Genomic DNA, 16,455 nt, shown 5'->3' with positions numbered 1-16,455 from the left:
GTTTTTGGCGTACAAGGACAGTGTGTTCCCCTAAGGGGGGAAAAATTGAGTTCCTGAATTACTGAAGAGGAAGCAGTTTCATTTCTTGTAACACTGGTCCTCAAAGTGTGGTCCCCACAGACCGCTGATGGGCTCCTCGGAGTCTCTGGGTGGTCTGCCAGCTGGTTTCTTCTAAGGCTTGTAATATGACAGTGTCTCTAGTCTGTTTTATGGCCTGGATTAATAATTTGCTTAATGATATTTCTAAAGTATTTTCTCAGATACCATTCTTCCCATGAGTAATGATGAGGTTTTTTTCAGTGGCAAGTGAGTATAGGTAGGGTTGGTGGTCCATGCATTCTTTTTTCCTCTCATGAAATAATCCAGAGTGAAACTGAGCATGGCTGCCTTAGAGATAGCAAGCTGTGTGATTACTAAAGCTTTGAGAAAGCCTTCACTAGCCATTTGAAACACTAAAATAATTTTTTTAAGTGAAATGCTGATTTGCATGCTTTATAAGAATTCTTCAAAAAAAAAAAAAAAGAATTCTTCATCTGGCTAGAGGGTGGTGCCTCTGTTTTCATACTGGAAAAATCACATCTGAGAACCTAAGCTAATACTTTCAGTTGACAGTGTAGGATAATCTGGCCTACAACCCAGCAGCAGGCCTGGATTTATTACTGATGCCATCACCTAGTAACTGTGAGACTTTAATCAAGTTATTTTCCAACTTTGAAATTACTTGTAAAATGTTGAAGCATTAATATACCATGTTGAAATAATTCTAGAATAATGCTGTATACATTCATTCATTCATTCAGCAAAAATATTTTGAAGGTATATTCTAATATTAGATGGTAGAGATACATAAGAGGATAAGGTGGATAATGCCATTTCGTAAAGTCCTTTTTAGCACAAAATGTTGAATATGGGATAATTCTTTAATAAAAATAGTTACATGTATATAACTTAGTACTAGTAGTTTCTTAAGCACTAAAGGCTAGTTTTCCCTAATAATACCTTACATAGAGTGCCCTCCCTATTCTAGGCAGATAGTAAGCAGTCTTAAACCATGTCCTAGGCGTTCTACTTGTGTTTACCACCATAAGGGTGACTTAGACTAAATGAATTTTTAAGTAAGTTTGACTTTTTAAAAGTCTTTTAATAGTGAAAGGACAATGTTTTCTCTTTGCATTTTGTGTTCTCTGAAATTTCCATTTCATAAGCATCTTTCTGATTTAAATTTTGCCATTTTTAATTTATTAACTTTTAAGTTTTATAAAGAAATGCGTCTGAGTTAAACTTTGAACTTACAGACTTGTAAATTAATGAAGTATTGCAAATCTAAGAAAACCTTATCTGTTTTTGAGGACATTTATCTTTGTAGATTAAGGAAATAGATATCCGGAAACCTGAGTTTAGCTTTACATAAGGATATCACTTTTCCTTAAAATTGTTTTTAATATCAACATTTGCTAGTACTTGGCATAAATGTTTACTTTGGGTATACAAGGGGTTAGTTAAAAGGAAAATTACTGAAGATGGTATGCACATATTGGTTTATAGTTTTATAATGTTTTATATTATGTGGTAGAATCATTGTATCTTTAAAAGTTCTAAAGTATTGTCTAGTCATTGGTATACCCCACATATTCCTTCATCCCTATCAGTAGTACTTCACACTTTACAGTTTTATCCTTGAATAAACTTATTGATGAAACATCAAGAAGTTCTGTTGAGTCTTCCTCCAAAATACCCATCTGCTGCTTCCATTCCCAGTGCCGTCAGTCACTCCCCACCCTCCCTTAGAGGACTGTGTGGAGCCTGGGCCTCCCAGCTTCACCTCTGCCCCCCGCCATCCCTTCTCCTGACTGCCCGGAGCCAGGGCCTCCCGGCTTCACCTCTGCCCCCCGCCATCCCTTCTCCTCACAGCAGCAAGAGTTCTTCAGATGCAGGCAGACCTGGTAGCTGTTCTGTTTAGGACAATCTCATTTGAGTCAGTTATCCAGGTGCAATTATTCATAACACCCTCATGGTAACAAAAGGTCCCAATTTGGATAAATCAATGTGGTCAACCAGCATAAAGTTCTTGAGTGGCGTCCATTATACTTAGAATAAATTCACACATCTTCTAATGGCCCGCATGAGTTGACTACTGCCCTTTCATGTCCTCATTTGTTCATTTTTATTCTTCTTTAGCTCACTGTCGTCATGTCTCAGCGTCTCATTCAAGCCAAGTTCTTTGCTGTCGAAGGGTCTTTCAACATGTTTTTCCCTGCCTGTATGCTGCTCTTCACCACTCTCACCAGTGAGTGCTCTGTGAATGACTAGATTCCTATCATCCTTGAGGTCTCAGTTCGCAGCTTGAACGTCTAAAATGTTTGAGAGGCATTCCTTGACACCCCTGTGTAACATAGGTGTCTCCTGTGTCAACAATCCAGTTTTTCCTTATATCATTCATTATGACTTATAAATCTTTAACATATAGATTTATTCATTCCTGGTCATAATGGAAGTTCCTTGAAGACAGACCATGGCTATTTTTTTCAATATGGCCACCTAGTTCCTAGCACAGAGTACAGTGTACAGGAGGCGCTCAATAAATATTTGTTGAGAGAATGAATGACAAATTGAAGACAAATTGAAGGCCAGAGCTTGCTTTAGTCTTGCTTCTGTAAGACATGGCACGAAATAGCTACCTGTTCTCTGTTGAGATTTCTTGGCTAAAATTGACTTGGCTAAAATTAACTCACTTTTGAAATGGAAGAAATAAATTACACATCAAGAGACTGACATCCAACTTTTTGACCACACATACAAAGGAAGGGAAAATCTCTCAAGGGAGGAGGGCTAATTAATTTCATTGTAACAAATCCAAAGCTGTTGGCTCTTTATGGGTTTGTGTTCTGGATTCCTTCTCACTGTCAATATATTTAATTAATTATGCATCTTAAAGTTGTGATTCTCCATAATTCAGCAGAATTATTGATCATATCAGGAGAATATAGTAGAAATACAACATTTAGTGTGTTGCTCAAGAGTACAAATATCTATTTGAAAAAGGTTTTTGTTTTAGGTGCTTATAGCCTGTGTAAAAGTGTTAGAAGATAGGATTTTACAGGTATACACTTTGCAAGTAAAGATCAAAAGCAATCCCACTGCTGGGCATACACACTGAGGAAACCAGAAGGGAAAGAGACACGTGTACCCCAATGTTCATCGCAGCACTGTTTATAATAGCCAGGACATGGAAGCAACCTAGATGCCCATCAGCAGATGAATGGATAAGAAAGCTGTGGTACATATACACAATGGAGTATTACTCAGCCATTAAAAAGAATACATTTGAATCAGTTCTAATGAGGTGGATGAAACTGGAGCCTATTATACAGAGTGAAGTAAGCCAGAAGGAAAAACATAAATACAGTATACTAACGCATATATATGGAATTTAGAAAGATGGTGACAATAACCCAGTGTATGAGACAGCAAGAGAGACACTGATGTATAGAACAGTCTTATGGACTCTGTGGGAGAGGGAGAGGGTGGGAAGATTTGGGAGAATGGCATTGAAACATGTATATCATGTAAGAAACGAGTTGCCAGTCCAGGTTCGATGCACGATACTGGATGCTTGGGGCTAGTGCACTGGGACGACCCAGAGGGATGGTATGGGGAGGGAGGAAGGAGGAGGGTTCAGGATGGGGAACACATGTATACCTGTGGCGGATTCATTTTGATATTTGGCAAAACTAATACAATTATGTAAAGTTTAAAAATAAAATAAATTAAAAAAAGGAAAAAAAAAAAAAAAGCTCCAAATGCTATTTTAATAAAATAGTTTATAAGATCACATCGAAACTTGTGAATAGCTAATATAACTAATCATGTGTTTTTCCAACTATTCTGTATCTGCATTTCCATATATGAAGCACGTATTTAAACTCTTTTAAGTTTTTGTTGGGTTTTGAGTGCTACTTTTATTTTGTTTTACTTTATAGAATAGCGTTGTTTTTGTAACACAGTATCATTTTTATATTTTCTCCATAATAATTTAGACCAGGAGCCAGCAAACCAAGATACATGGATGAAATTGGCCCTTTGCCTGTTTTTATAAATGGTATTTCCATGGAACACAGCCATGCTCATTCATAGAACATGTAGCTAGATGTGTGCTAAGTTGGGTAAAGTTGGGTAGATGCAACAGAGTGGCCTTCAAAGCTGAAAATATTTACTGTTTGACACTTTACACAAAGAGCTTGTTGACCTCTGCTGCAGATCATATGAAGGCAGTGATCCTGTCTGATCTGCTCATTATGCCTGGTGCCCTGCTGGAGTCTGATCAACTCCAGAATCCTACTGCATGTTAAAAAAAAAAACTGAACGCCTTTATTCTTATTTCCATAGCCATTGTAGTAAATTTGGTACCTCTTGTAAATTTTACTTAAGCACAGCAAAGATAAACCCTACTTGTCTAATAAAATTTTCCTAGCTGTGCATATCAGAGGGGTTTTTTTATTTTAAAGTAAACTGATAGAAACATTTCAGAGCAAAACCTAAATTCTTTAATACTACAGGACACTTATAAATCAATCCTAGCAAGCAGTTTTTTTTTTTTTTATTTCTTTGTTCAATTTTTACATGGCTGTTTTATTGTTGATTTTTGTTGAAAGCCTTTCACACCTTAGGAAAGTAGATTTGAAATATTTAGGCAATGCCTATCCATATATTAAAACACTTTTCTTCCCAGAGGAAGTATAGTAATTTATTCTTTTAGGAGTGTTGTGACTTAAATGCATCCTTTTCTTCCTGTTTCTTGATCCAGTGTAATTAAATAATAGATTTTATTTCATAACTTTTCAGAAGGAATAAAAGGGAAATTATGTTCAGCAGACTTGTTTATTTTTTTCTGTGCCCTTCAAAAGTTTAAATGGGATCCTTTCTCTGCACTAGAGGGAAGTGAAATAGCCTTTTCAAATCAGTGTTCTTGGAAAATGAATGTTAATTAAAATGCACTTTAAAGAACAGAAACATAATTTTTTCTGGAAATACCTAGTGGTTAAATCTAAGTTAAAAGCTACACTGAAAATAATGCTAAGATTTTTAATAACATTTAAAAATGTTAAAAATAACATTGAAAAAATTACAGTGAGGTGTAATTTAGTTGCCAACTTAATCCTTATCAAGTAAGTTTCAGCTTTTATAACAAGAGAAACAGATTCTTAAAACTTTTAAAAATCATACCTCCTCTTCAAATTATATTTTTATCTTAGATGCTACTTTCACTTATTTAAGTTATACATGTATATTATAGCATATACTTATGTATACTTAAGTTACGTATGTATAAATATATAGAAACTTTAACACATACAAGGCTTGTCCCTATTGTTGCTTTTTTTAAAATAAAAAATTGGTCTATATTATACATTGCTCCATCTTGTTTCTCTTGCTAAAAATTACTTCATAGCAGTTCCTCTCTTCTCTAGTTACCCAGTTTAACTTGCTAATCTTTTCATTCCAACCCCCTGACTGACAAACGCGTATTCAAGTAAATATCAATGATCCCATATGGGTCATCCCCAGAGATGCTGCAGGCACGCATATGTTAGCTGAGACTCCGCCAGGTAAGTTCTGAAATATGAGCTTTTCTCCAAGTCCTGATTTAGAGACTGGGAGGCAATTTGATTTGCCTTTAGGCTGGAAACTAATCATGGCTAATATCTGACAGAACTATTCGGGATATTTTCTTTAGGTTTCTTCCTTATATTTTCCATAATCCGTAGCACTGTCCTGGGACTCCTTCCAGATGAGTAACCTCAGTGTAGTGTGTGGCTTCCTTGTGCAGCATTCGCCAAGGTGTTAGCTGGACCCTGTGCTTTTCAACACAGGGTACGAGTTATGGCACTTACCACTCAGCTCTGATTTTCAGCATTAACTTGTTTAACTTCGTTTAAATCAAAATTGTGTAACATCTGCTCTTATTTATTATGCATCTTTACTAAAAAAATAAGCATGATCTGTAAATCCATGAGTTTAGGAACCATGTTTTGATTTTTTTTCTTGTTTGCTTGCTTGCTTTACTTCTAATTAGCATAATATCCACTTCCAAGCCCAGTGGTTGGCATACACTAGGTGCTTAATGGCTTCTCTGATAGCTCAGTTGGTAAAGAATCCCCCCGCAATGCAGAAGACCTGAATTCAATGCCTGGTCAAGAAGTACACTGGAGAAAGGGCTGGGCTACCCACTCCAGTATTCTGGCCTGGAGAATTCCATGGACTGATAGTCCATGGGATCGCAAAGAGTCAGACACGACTGAATGACTTTCACTTTCAGGTGCTCAATAAATACATCTTGAACAAACCAGGGCCTAGTATTCAATTAACTCATAGGTTTTTAACCATGCTTACTTCATTTTAACCTCATTCTGTGTGACTGCAGTTTGAAGAGTTACCCTTCCATGACTTCTCTTTTAGTAAAATCACTGCCCTGTGAGTCCACAGAAGGAAATAAAAGACTAGTATTTGGGGGCCTGATAATTGTTTTAGGCATTATCTTTTCTACATTTACTTTGTCTTCCTCACTCGTTCCTTTTAACATCCCTGCAAGAGAACAGGTATTATTCCTGGGTGTGTTTGTTTTGGTTAGCGCGGTCTCCGTGGTGTTTGGTTATCGGCCACGTTCACTTAGAGCTCACCTTAGGATCAGCGGTCTTCAGCCTTCTAGTCCCTGTGCCAGTTTCCATGCACCAGTCACGCACCTTTCTTTCACATGACTTTTGCCAAATTGCTTCACTGCTCTTTCACTTGTTTCTAATACGTCTTAATGGAGAGTTTACCTTTTAATGGAACGTTTCCTTCCATTTCTGGAAGGAAAGCCTTTTTCTTGTGAAGAGATCTTTACAAAGTAGGATGATAAGGAGTAAGCCGAAGTCCTACAAGGACCCCAGGAAGCACAGTGGGAAGGGAGTGGTTAGGTCTTTGCTCCAGGGTGGGTTGCGTTTTTGAAGGACGAGGGTTCTGTCTTCTCTATGCTATCTGCTTTCTCAGGATGTGATGGTGTGAGTATTGTTGAAGTTTGTACCATTTTATGTCTGATATGAATGACTCCTTTGAGAATATCTTGGTTTGGTTTTTTGCCGCAAATCTGAAACATTTTCTCTGCCTGCTGAATTAACAGTGAAATTTTTTCTTTTCTTGTGTAGGCTGCTATTCCACATTATCCATCCCCACACCGTATCTTGTGGTGGTAGAGTGCTTAATTGGTCTCTAAGAATGCGCATGTGTGCTAAGTTGCTTCAGTTGTGTCCGACTCTTTGTGACCCTGTGGACTGACCATAGTCCACCAGGCTTCTCTGTCCATGGGGTTCTCCATTGCAGAATACTGGAGTGGGCTGCCGTGCCCTCCTCCAGGGGATCTTCCCAAGTCACCACCTGGGAAGCCCTCTCTAAGCATGTGCTCCACATCTTTTCATCTAACCTTCACAGTGGTCTGGGAGTGTAACAAGATCTATAGTGTATCACCTTCTCAAGCCCTTTTTAGTAACTCCTAAAATTCTTGAGTGGAACACAGGACTGATATCTGAGCCTAGGAAACTTGACTTTTCATTTAGTTTGCATGTCCTACAGCTAATTTGATAAATACTATATACAACCTTGATTGGTTTTCCTATGCAAGCAGTGTACGGATACAAAATTTGAATAAGAGCTACTTTCTCTGACAGACCAAGGGGGAAGCATATACAAATTACCTCTGCTCATCACATGATAAAAGCATAGCGCACACTGGAAATGGATAGAGAGGAGTCTCTTCTACACATTAGTAATTGCATTGCTTTAATCCCATTTTGCAACTGGCTTTGGCTTTCAAATGTATCTGGAACTATTGAGTAGGATGCTGGAATAATTATATCACCTGCTTATTTGTGTACCATGGCAAACATTATGGTAAAATAAGTCATTAATGCTAAATAATAGTCCAACCTCCTGCTTCCTGCCACACTCAGTTAATTGGATGGGTTGTCCTTTCCACTGGTATAACTAAGAGGACTTTGCTTTGAAAACCGACTCCCATGTGCCTCTCACTAAGTTGTACTATTTCTCCTTGTGATTCTTCTTTTTTATTTCTTCTCTCATTGATGCAAGTGCTAATTATGCAGCCAGAAGTACAGTATACCTAGTGTTAAATACTAAAACGAGAAAGGAAAGGCCAGAGGCTCTTTGGAGCTCGTTTGTTGTTCACATCTGTTCAGTTCCCACTTGAAGAACTTGAGGATTAGAATGATCAGCTATTCCGTTCAAAACTGTAGCTTCAGAATGTATGCACACTGACACGTGCAGTGTGTTTCATGGCGAGTTGATTCAAGAGAATTTATTTGAGAAAGTATTAGTTCTCTATCAAAAGAAGTCCATCTAGTTTTCCACTTGAACTCTAGGTAAAATTATTTTCTTAAAACTTGTAACGAAGTGGTTCTAATGATATATACACACATATATATGAGAGTGTAAATACATACAAATATAAATCTATGTGTATATGCATGTGTATATATAAATTACATGTATATAAGTAATATACATGTAATTTATCCACATAAATATTTACATCCTAAATTTGTTTACAGTAAAATAAGTCATAAGTGCTAAGTTATAGTCCAGTGGTAGCCTGAAAGTTACAAATTTTCTTATGCTGACACCAAAATGTAATTTCTCCTTTCTAAATAAGTGGAGATAGCCGTGACTACGGGATTACTGTATACTGCACGTTATTACCTCCCTTAAACATCAATGAGAGGAAAGAACTGAAGGTGGCTTTGGAAACTTCTTTAAAGTAATGATTTTCTACAGCTTCTTCATTGAACTGCTTGTGGAGTCAGTGGTGTAGTGCCTTGCGTGGAGACAATCTGCTGACTGAGTGAGACTTTAAAATGGAGGGAGTAATCGGAATTCTCTGGAACTCTCTTCAAGATACACCGTACTGACAGAGAAAACCAAACTTTAACTGAATTTCATAGCAGACCCTTGCCCTCCTTGTTCATTGCTCGAGTTCTGAGACCCAGTGTGAAAAGCTGCAGTTCTGAAATTGTAAAGTTGGCACTTTGTCCCTATATTTTCTCAACAAAAAGACAAAATGATAAAATTGCTTTTGTAAAAACAATGGTGATAGCAATAGAGATAAAATTAGAAAATAGTTTTTCTCATTTCCTCATGATTATTCTTTAGCATTATTCTTTCCATTTGGTAGTTTTTCCAGTCATTACATTGGTCTGTGTGTGGTCTGGTGTAATTCAGTGCGTTTAATACCCTGACCTAAACATGAAGATTTAGGACAAGACCTATGTTTATTCCTAAACATTCTAGGGTGAAATGAAACCAAGTTATCATGTGGAAAAATTAGGTAGTGTTCTGCAGAAAAGTAATTAACTGAGTCTTATATCTGTTATTATTTTGTCCTTTGGAGAAATAAGTAATGACTATAGTTCTTTCAGTAGATGCCTTTTTCAGAAGTGTGAACAGAAGGAGGCACTAAGATGGCAGGAAATAAGCAGAGGGAAAAAACAAAACATGAAATGTAGACCAGGAAGGTATACATTTTATAGGCTGCCAAAAAGCTTTATGCATCTATAATTTTAAGAAATGCAAATGAAACATACATATTTGTACCAGTACCGTTTTTCAGTTATCAACTAACGGAAAGATAGCTGTATGTAATACTGAACAGCTTCAAGATCTGCTGCCACATTTGTACAATTTTAATCATATTTTAGTTTAAGTAGAGAGTATTTTAGTTTTAATAGTTAAATAGTAAATAGTTAAATTTTAAATAACATTAATTGTAGTTAGTTAATAGTATAGTATTTAACTATAATCTAGCATACTATAGTATTTAAAGTATCAGTTCAGTTCAGTCGCTCAGTTGTGTTCGACTCTTTGCAACCCCATGAATCACAACACGCCAGGCCTCCCTGTCCATCACCAACTCCCGGAGTTGACTCAGACTCACGTCCGTCGAGTCAGTGACGCCATCCAGCCATCTCATCCTCTGTCGTCCCCTTCTCCTCCTGCCCCCAATCCCTCCCAGCTTCAGAGTCTTTTCCAATGAGTCAACTCTTTGCATGAGGTGGCCAAAGTACTGCAATTTCAGCTTCAGCATCATTCCTTCCAAAGAACACCCAAGAGTGATTTCTTTCAGAATGGACTGGTTGGATCTCCTTGCAATCCAGGGGACTTTCAAGAGTCTTATCCAACACAACAGTTCAGAAGCATCAATTCTTTGGCGCTCAGCCTTCTTCACAGTCCAACTCTCACATCCATACATGACTACTGGAAAAACCATGGCCTTGACTAGACGGACCTTTGTTGGCAAAGTAATGTCTCTGCTTTTGAATATGCCATCTAGGTTGGTCATAACTTTCCTTCCAAGGAGTAAGCATCTTTTAATTTCATGGCTGCAGTCACCATCTGCAGTGATTTTGGAGCCACTGTTTCCCCATCTATTTCCCATGAAGTGATGGCACCAGATGCCATGATCTTCGTTTTCTGAATGTTGAGCTTTAAGCCAACTTTTTCACTCTCCTCTTTCAGTTTTATCAAGAGAAGGGTGGTGTCATCTGCATATCTGAGGTTATTGATATTTCTCCCAGCAATCTTGATTCCAGCTTGTGCTTCTTCCAGCCCAGCCTTTCTCATGATGTACTCTGCATATAAGTTAAATAAGCAGGGTGACAATATACAACCTTGATGTACTCTTTTTCCTATTTGGAACCAGTCTGTTGTTCCATATTTAAAGTATCTGATCAGATCAGATCAGTCACTCAGTCGTGTCCGACTCTTTGTGACCCCATGAATCGCAGCACACCAGGCCTCCCTGTCCAACACCAACTCCCAGAGTTTGCTGAGACTCATGTCCATCGAGTCAGTGATGCCATCCAGCCATCTCATCCTCTGTCGTCCCCTTCTCCTCCTGCCCCCAATCCCTCCCAGCATCAGAGTCTTTTCCAATGAGTCAACTTTTCACATGAGGTGGCCAAAGTACTGGAGTTTCAGCTTTAGCATCATTCCTTCCAAAGAAATCCCAGGGCTGATCGCCTTCAGAATGGACTGGTTGGATCTCCTTGCAGTCCAAGGGACTCTCAAGAGTCTTCTCCAACACCACAGTTCAAAAGCATCAATTCTTCGGTGCTCAGCCTTCTTCACAGTCCAACTCTCACATCCATACCATGACCACAGGAAAAACCATAGCCTTGACTAGACGGACCTTTGTTGGCAAAGTAATGTCTCTGCTTTTGAATATGCTATCTAGATTGGTCATAACTTTCCTTCCAAGGAGTAAGCGTCTTTTAATTTCATGGCTGCAGTCACCATCTGCAGTGATTTTGGAGCCCAAAAAAATAAAGTCTGACACTGTTTCCACTGTTTCCCCATCTATTTCCCATGAAGTGATGGGACCAGATGCCATGATCTTCGTTTTCTGAATGTTGAGCTTTAAGCCAACTTTTTCACTCTCCACTTTCAGTTTCATCAAGAGGCTTTTTAGTTCCTCTTCACTTTCTGCCAGAAGGGTGGTGTCATCTGCATATCTGAGGTTATTGATATTTCTCCCGGCAATCTTGATTCCAGCTTGTGTTTCTTCCAGTCCAGCATTTCTCATGATGTACTCTGCATATAAGTTAAATAAGCAGGGTAACAATATACAGCCTTGACGTACTCCTTTTCCTATTTGGAACCAGTCTGTTGTTCCAGGTACAGTTCTAACTGTTGCTTCCTGACATGCATACAGATTTCTCAAGAGGCAGGTCAGGTGGTCTGGTATTCCCATCTCTTTCAGAATTTTCCACAGTTTATTGTGATCCACACAGTCAAAGGCTTTGGCATAGTCAATAAAGCAGAAGTAGATGTTTTTCTGGAACTCTCTTGCTTTTTCCATGATCCAGCGGATGTTGGCAATATGATCTCTGGTTCCTCTGCCTTTTCTAAAACCAGCTTGAACATCAGGAAGTTCACGGTTCACATATTGCTGAAGCCTGGCTTGGAGAATTTTGAGCATTACTTTACTAGCGTGTGAGATGAGTGCAATTGTGAGTATAGTATAATTTTTCATCATATATTTAAAGTATAGTCTAGTTTATTAGTTTAATTTCAACTTTAAAAATTTTTCAAAATATCTTTTTGCCTTCAAAATTTGATTTGTTTAAACTTGAAATTTACTTACAAATAACTTACATGCAAAATAGTTTAAAAGAAAACTTTCAAATGGTTGTTGTTCTGCCACTTTCACATTTAAATAAGAATAACCAAAGAATTAGTTTCTTGTCGGGATTGCTGTTCTTATTGGACATTTTTTTAAGCTTTCCAAGCTTATATTGATTGTCATTGGTCATTCTTTCAAATGCATATATAAATAAAAATGAATTCTTTGAATCATGAGATACTGGTAATTATAGCCTTATCATATTTTTTAAACACTTGACTGTGTTTGACTTAGTCTTCTAAAAAGAAGAGTTAAAATGAAATTCTAAAAAATTTGGCACATCTTTTAACCAGTTGATGCACTTATTTATGTTTCAAATGTCTAAGACAGTGGAAGACTAGTTACCAAAATAGAACAAGGAGATCATATGATAGGAACGGATTAAGTCAAATATCTTACATTTATAATAGTCTGAATGTTGACTGCATTTAGTTACAAATCTATTTCCTTTCTAACACTTGCTGAGTTCTCAGTCCTTAAGCTGTGTCTCCATGAAGCAACTGACGTGAATGTTTTGATCCAAACCTCTTTTTGGCAACCATTTATTTGCCAGCAGTGAAAATGTTTTCAAAGGCAAATTAATGTTTTTGTGGGTAGATTTTCTATGCAATGTAAGACTGTTTAGTGATCATACCTTCCTGTGTTCTGAATAAGAAACTAATCTTGGAGAGAAAGATGAATGGCTTAATGTTGAGCATTTATTATTTAGTCCAAGTTTTATGTACCTTGACATCTCTCTTAGGTTTGTTGTGAGGGTTAAATGAGATGATATGTAGAAGGCAGGAAGCATGGGATAGTACATTTAGTAAATGTCAGCATGTAAAGAGAACATCAGCTTTCATTTAAACATGGGTAAGACATTGCTTGTCTTCAAACCTTCTCAGAAACCCACTGAATGCCAGCAAAATAATTTTTAAAAGCATAAATCTATCAAGATCAAAAAAATGGGATATTAAATAGCAGATGAGATATGTCAAGTAATTATGGACTCTTAAAAGTGGATAGAAATGCTAAAAGTTTAACAGATTTGAAGAAGATGAAAGCTTGGAACAGGGGGGCACAAATCAGGATTCAGGATACCTCTGGAAACACGAGAGCATCATCACTAACAAGTCATGGAGCAGTTTTATTCCCATGCCCTGCCACAACCACGCAGGCAGCCAGCTGCCCCTTTGCCATTCTGACAAAACAGTGTAGGTTCCAGAGAGACTGAACAGAAAGAACTCAGAGACCCCACACACAAAGACCACCAGCATTCAATTAATAGATGTTCTGGAAAGAATCCAGAAAACAGGAAATTTTCACAGTAATCTAAGAAAATTTCCCAGACTTGGAGGACAAGAATATATGAGTTAAAATATCCCTGTGTCCAGGAAAATATATGAAGAAAGAGCCTCATCAAGGCATAACAGCATGAAATTCTGGTACCAGCAATAAATTCTGGTACAAAGAGAAAAATAGTAAAAGTTTCTTAGGAAGGGGGCTGGTGGGGGAATCACAGAAGTTCCAGAATCAAACAAACAAACTGAATTTCTCAGCAGTAACATTTTAAGTTTGAAGATGATAGAACAGTGTTTTTAAATTTCTGAGAAAAAAAATTATTTTAAATCTCAAATCTTATACCTAGGTAGACTATAAATTGAATATCGGGGTAGCATAAATGATTTTTTGGACATATAGAATCTTTAAAACTTTTGTTTTCCACACATCTTTTCTCAGGAAGGTATGAGAGGTATTTTTCAGCTGTATCCCACCACTGGAGGAAGACTGTAAATACTACAAATTGAATTCATTTTAGTTAGCTGCCTGTTTAAGAAAGTTATCAGTATTGTTTAGAGAAACACAACAGAATGCAGAGTCCTTACAATATATCATTACAAAAAAAACAGTTATCATTATTCTTTAGAGGAATATAACAGAACCCAGAGTCCTCACAATGTATCATTTACAATAGCTCAGATAAAATCAGAGTATTCTTAAAATACAAAGTAACAAGGAAACATGATCCATAGCCAAGAGTGAAAACAACAGGGTGACTGACTATAAGATGGCCCAGATGCTGAAACAGCAGACAGGGATTTTATAAAGCAGCTATTATGAATATGCTTAAAAACAAAAGAGAGAAACTTCCAGGGAATGTGCTCTACCGAAAGAAAGAAAATAAGTGAGAACAAAAGAGATCAAGAGAACAAAAATCCAGAATGTAACTGTTAAAGAGAATCTGGCAGACTCCTGATGAGTCTCTGAGGAAAAACAAAAACAATGAAATTGTATCCCATAAATAATCAAGAATTTCTTATAACTTGAGTATAGTATTATACTAGGATTCTCCAGAAAAAAACAGAACCAATAGGTTACATGTATGTGCGTGTGTACACGTGTGTGTATGTGTGTGTACATAGATTTATTATAAGGAATTGGCTCACATGACTGTGGAGGCTAAGAATCCCAGTTTCCATTGTTGGCAAGCCAGAGACCCAGGGGAGGCAGACTGCAGTTCAAGTCCAAAAGCCTGAGAAATAGGAGATATTTTAGTCCACGTCCAAAGGCTAGAAAAGATCTAAGTCCCCATTTAAGGCAGTTAAGCAGAAGGAGATCCCTCTTCAGCTGATTGGTTGAGGCTCACTAACATTAGCAGGGGCTGGTGGAGAGGAGTGGCAATCTGCTTTCCTTAGCCTAGGAATTCAGATATTAATCTCATCCAGAAATACCCTCACAGTCACACTCAGAATGTTTGCCCAAATGTCTGGACACGCAGTAGCCCAGTTAGGGTGACACATAAAATGAACTGTCATAAGTGCACAAAGGCATAAAGACAGAACGGAACTTACCGGAGAATAAATGTAGAAAAATATGACAGAAAAACAAATTTAATAAGAATGAAGTATAGGGAATATCTGTGAGTTGATCTTTATAAACCACATTGAAGTCAGATAACAGTGGATTATCACAGATCCCGGAATACAAGTTGTGGGCATTATATTTGAGGAAGATCATGTTAACACTTAATCTAAGATACATCACCATTTGGAGACACTGAAGTTTAGAAAGCAATAAGCAAAAACTCCAGGGTTTTCCTGGTGGCTCACGGTAAAGAATTTGCCTGCAGCACAGGAGACATGGGTCAGGAAGATCCCCTGGAGAAGGAAATGGCAATGCACTCCAGTCTTCTTGCTTGGGAAATCCTATGGACAGAGGACCCTGTAACGCTACATTCCGTGGGGTCGCAAAGAGTTGAACATGACTTGATAACAACAAAGCAAAAACCCCAGAGGCCTAGGTTCAAATGAATACTGTGGAAGCAGACAGCAAATTCAAGACCCCGAGCCAATTAAAACAATAAAATCAACGGAAGTTAGTGAAAATAAAAGAGAGTGAGAAAGAATCTTCCAATGTTAGCATCATTGATGGCAATGAGAAGTTGAGGAGAGATTTATTTGTGGGATCAAAGATGAGGCATTTAAGATGTCATGTAAAGTTTAAACTTTATCCTCAGCCTATAAATAAACTATTGCAAAATATTTAAAATGCAAACATGATAAGTGTTAATATGCTAGGGGAAATATTTTTCTTTTAAACAGTTAAATATAGTATTTTTAGTTTACACTAAAAAATAGAATGGGAAATAGATGGGGAAACAGTGGAAACAGTGTCAGACTTTATTTTTTGGGGCTCCAAAATCACTGCAGATGGTGACTGCAGCCATGAAATTAAAAGACGCTTACTCCTTGGAAAGAAAGTTATGACCAACCTAGATAGCATATTGAAAAGCAGAGATATTACTTTGTCAACAAAGGTCCGTCTAGTCAAGGCTATGGTTTTTCCTGTAGTCATGTATGGATGTGAGAGTTGGACTGTGAAGAAGGCTGAGCGCTGAAGAACTGATGCTTTTGAACTGTGGTGTTGGAGAAGACTCTTGAGAGTCCCTTGGACTGCAAGGAGATCCAACCAGTCCATCCTAAAGGAGATCAGTCCTGGGTGTTCATTGCTAGGACTGATGCTGAGGCTGAAACTCCAGTACTTTGGCCACCTCATGTGAAGAGTTGACTCATTGGAAAAGACCCTGATGCTGGGAGGGATTGGGGGCAGGAGGAGAAGGGGACGATAGAGGATGAGATGGTTGGATGGTATCACCAACTTGATGGACATGAGTTTGAGTGAAGTCCGGGAGTTGGTGATGGACAGGGAGGCCTGGCGTGGTGTGATTCATGGGGTTGCCAAGAGTT

At 37.8% G+C, this 16,455-nt stretch overlaps 1 protein-coding gene across 9 annotated transcripts in view; it reads left to right on the top strand.

Moving 5' to 3' along the window:
* SUPT3H (SPT3 homolog, SAGA and STAGA complex component) overlaps positions 1-16,455 on the top strand; it is a 419,512-nt gene that overhangs the window by 248,327 nt on the left and 154,730 nt on the right. Inside the window, exon 1 of one of the 9 annotated variants that reach the window (XM_059880445.1) lies at positions 2,267-2,287. The gene's annotated coding sequence lies outside the window, so the exon portion shown is untranslated. 9 annotated transcript variants of the gene reach the window in all.

The sequence above is a fragment of the Bos taurus genome, chromosome 23 (assembly GCF_002263795.3).
Source record: "Bos taurus isolate L1 Dominette 01449 registration number 42190680 breed Hereford chromosome 23, ARS-UCD2.0, whole genome shotgun sequence".
Classification (NCBI taxonomy): domain Eukaryota; kingdom Metazoa; phylum Chordata; class Mammalia; order Artiodactyla; family Bovidae; genus Bos; species Bos taurus.
Note: the sequence above shows the minus strand (reverse complement) of the source record. Positions and strands in the feature narration are given on the sequence as shown.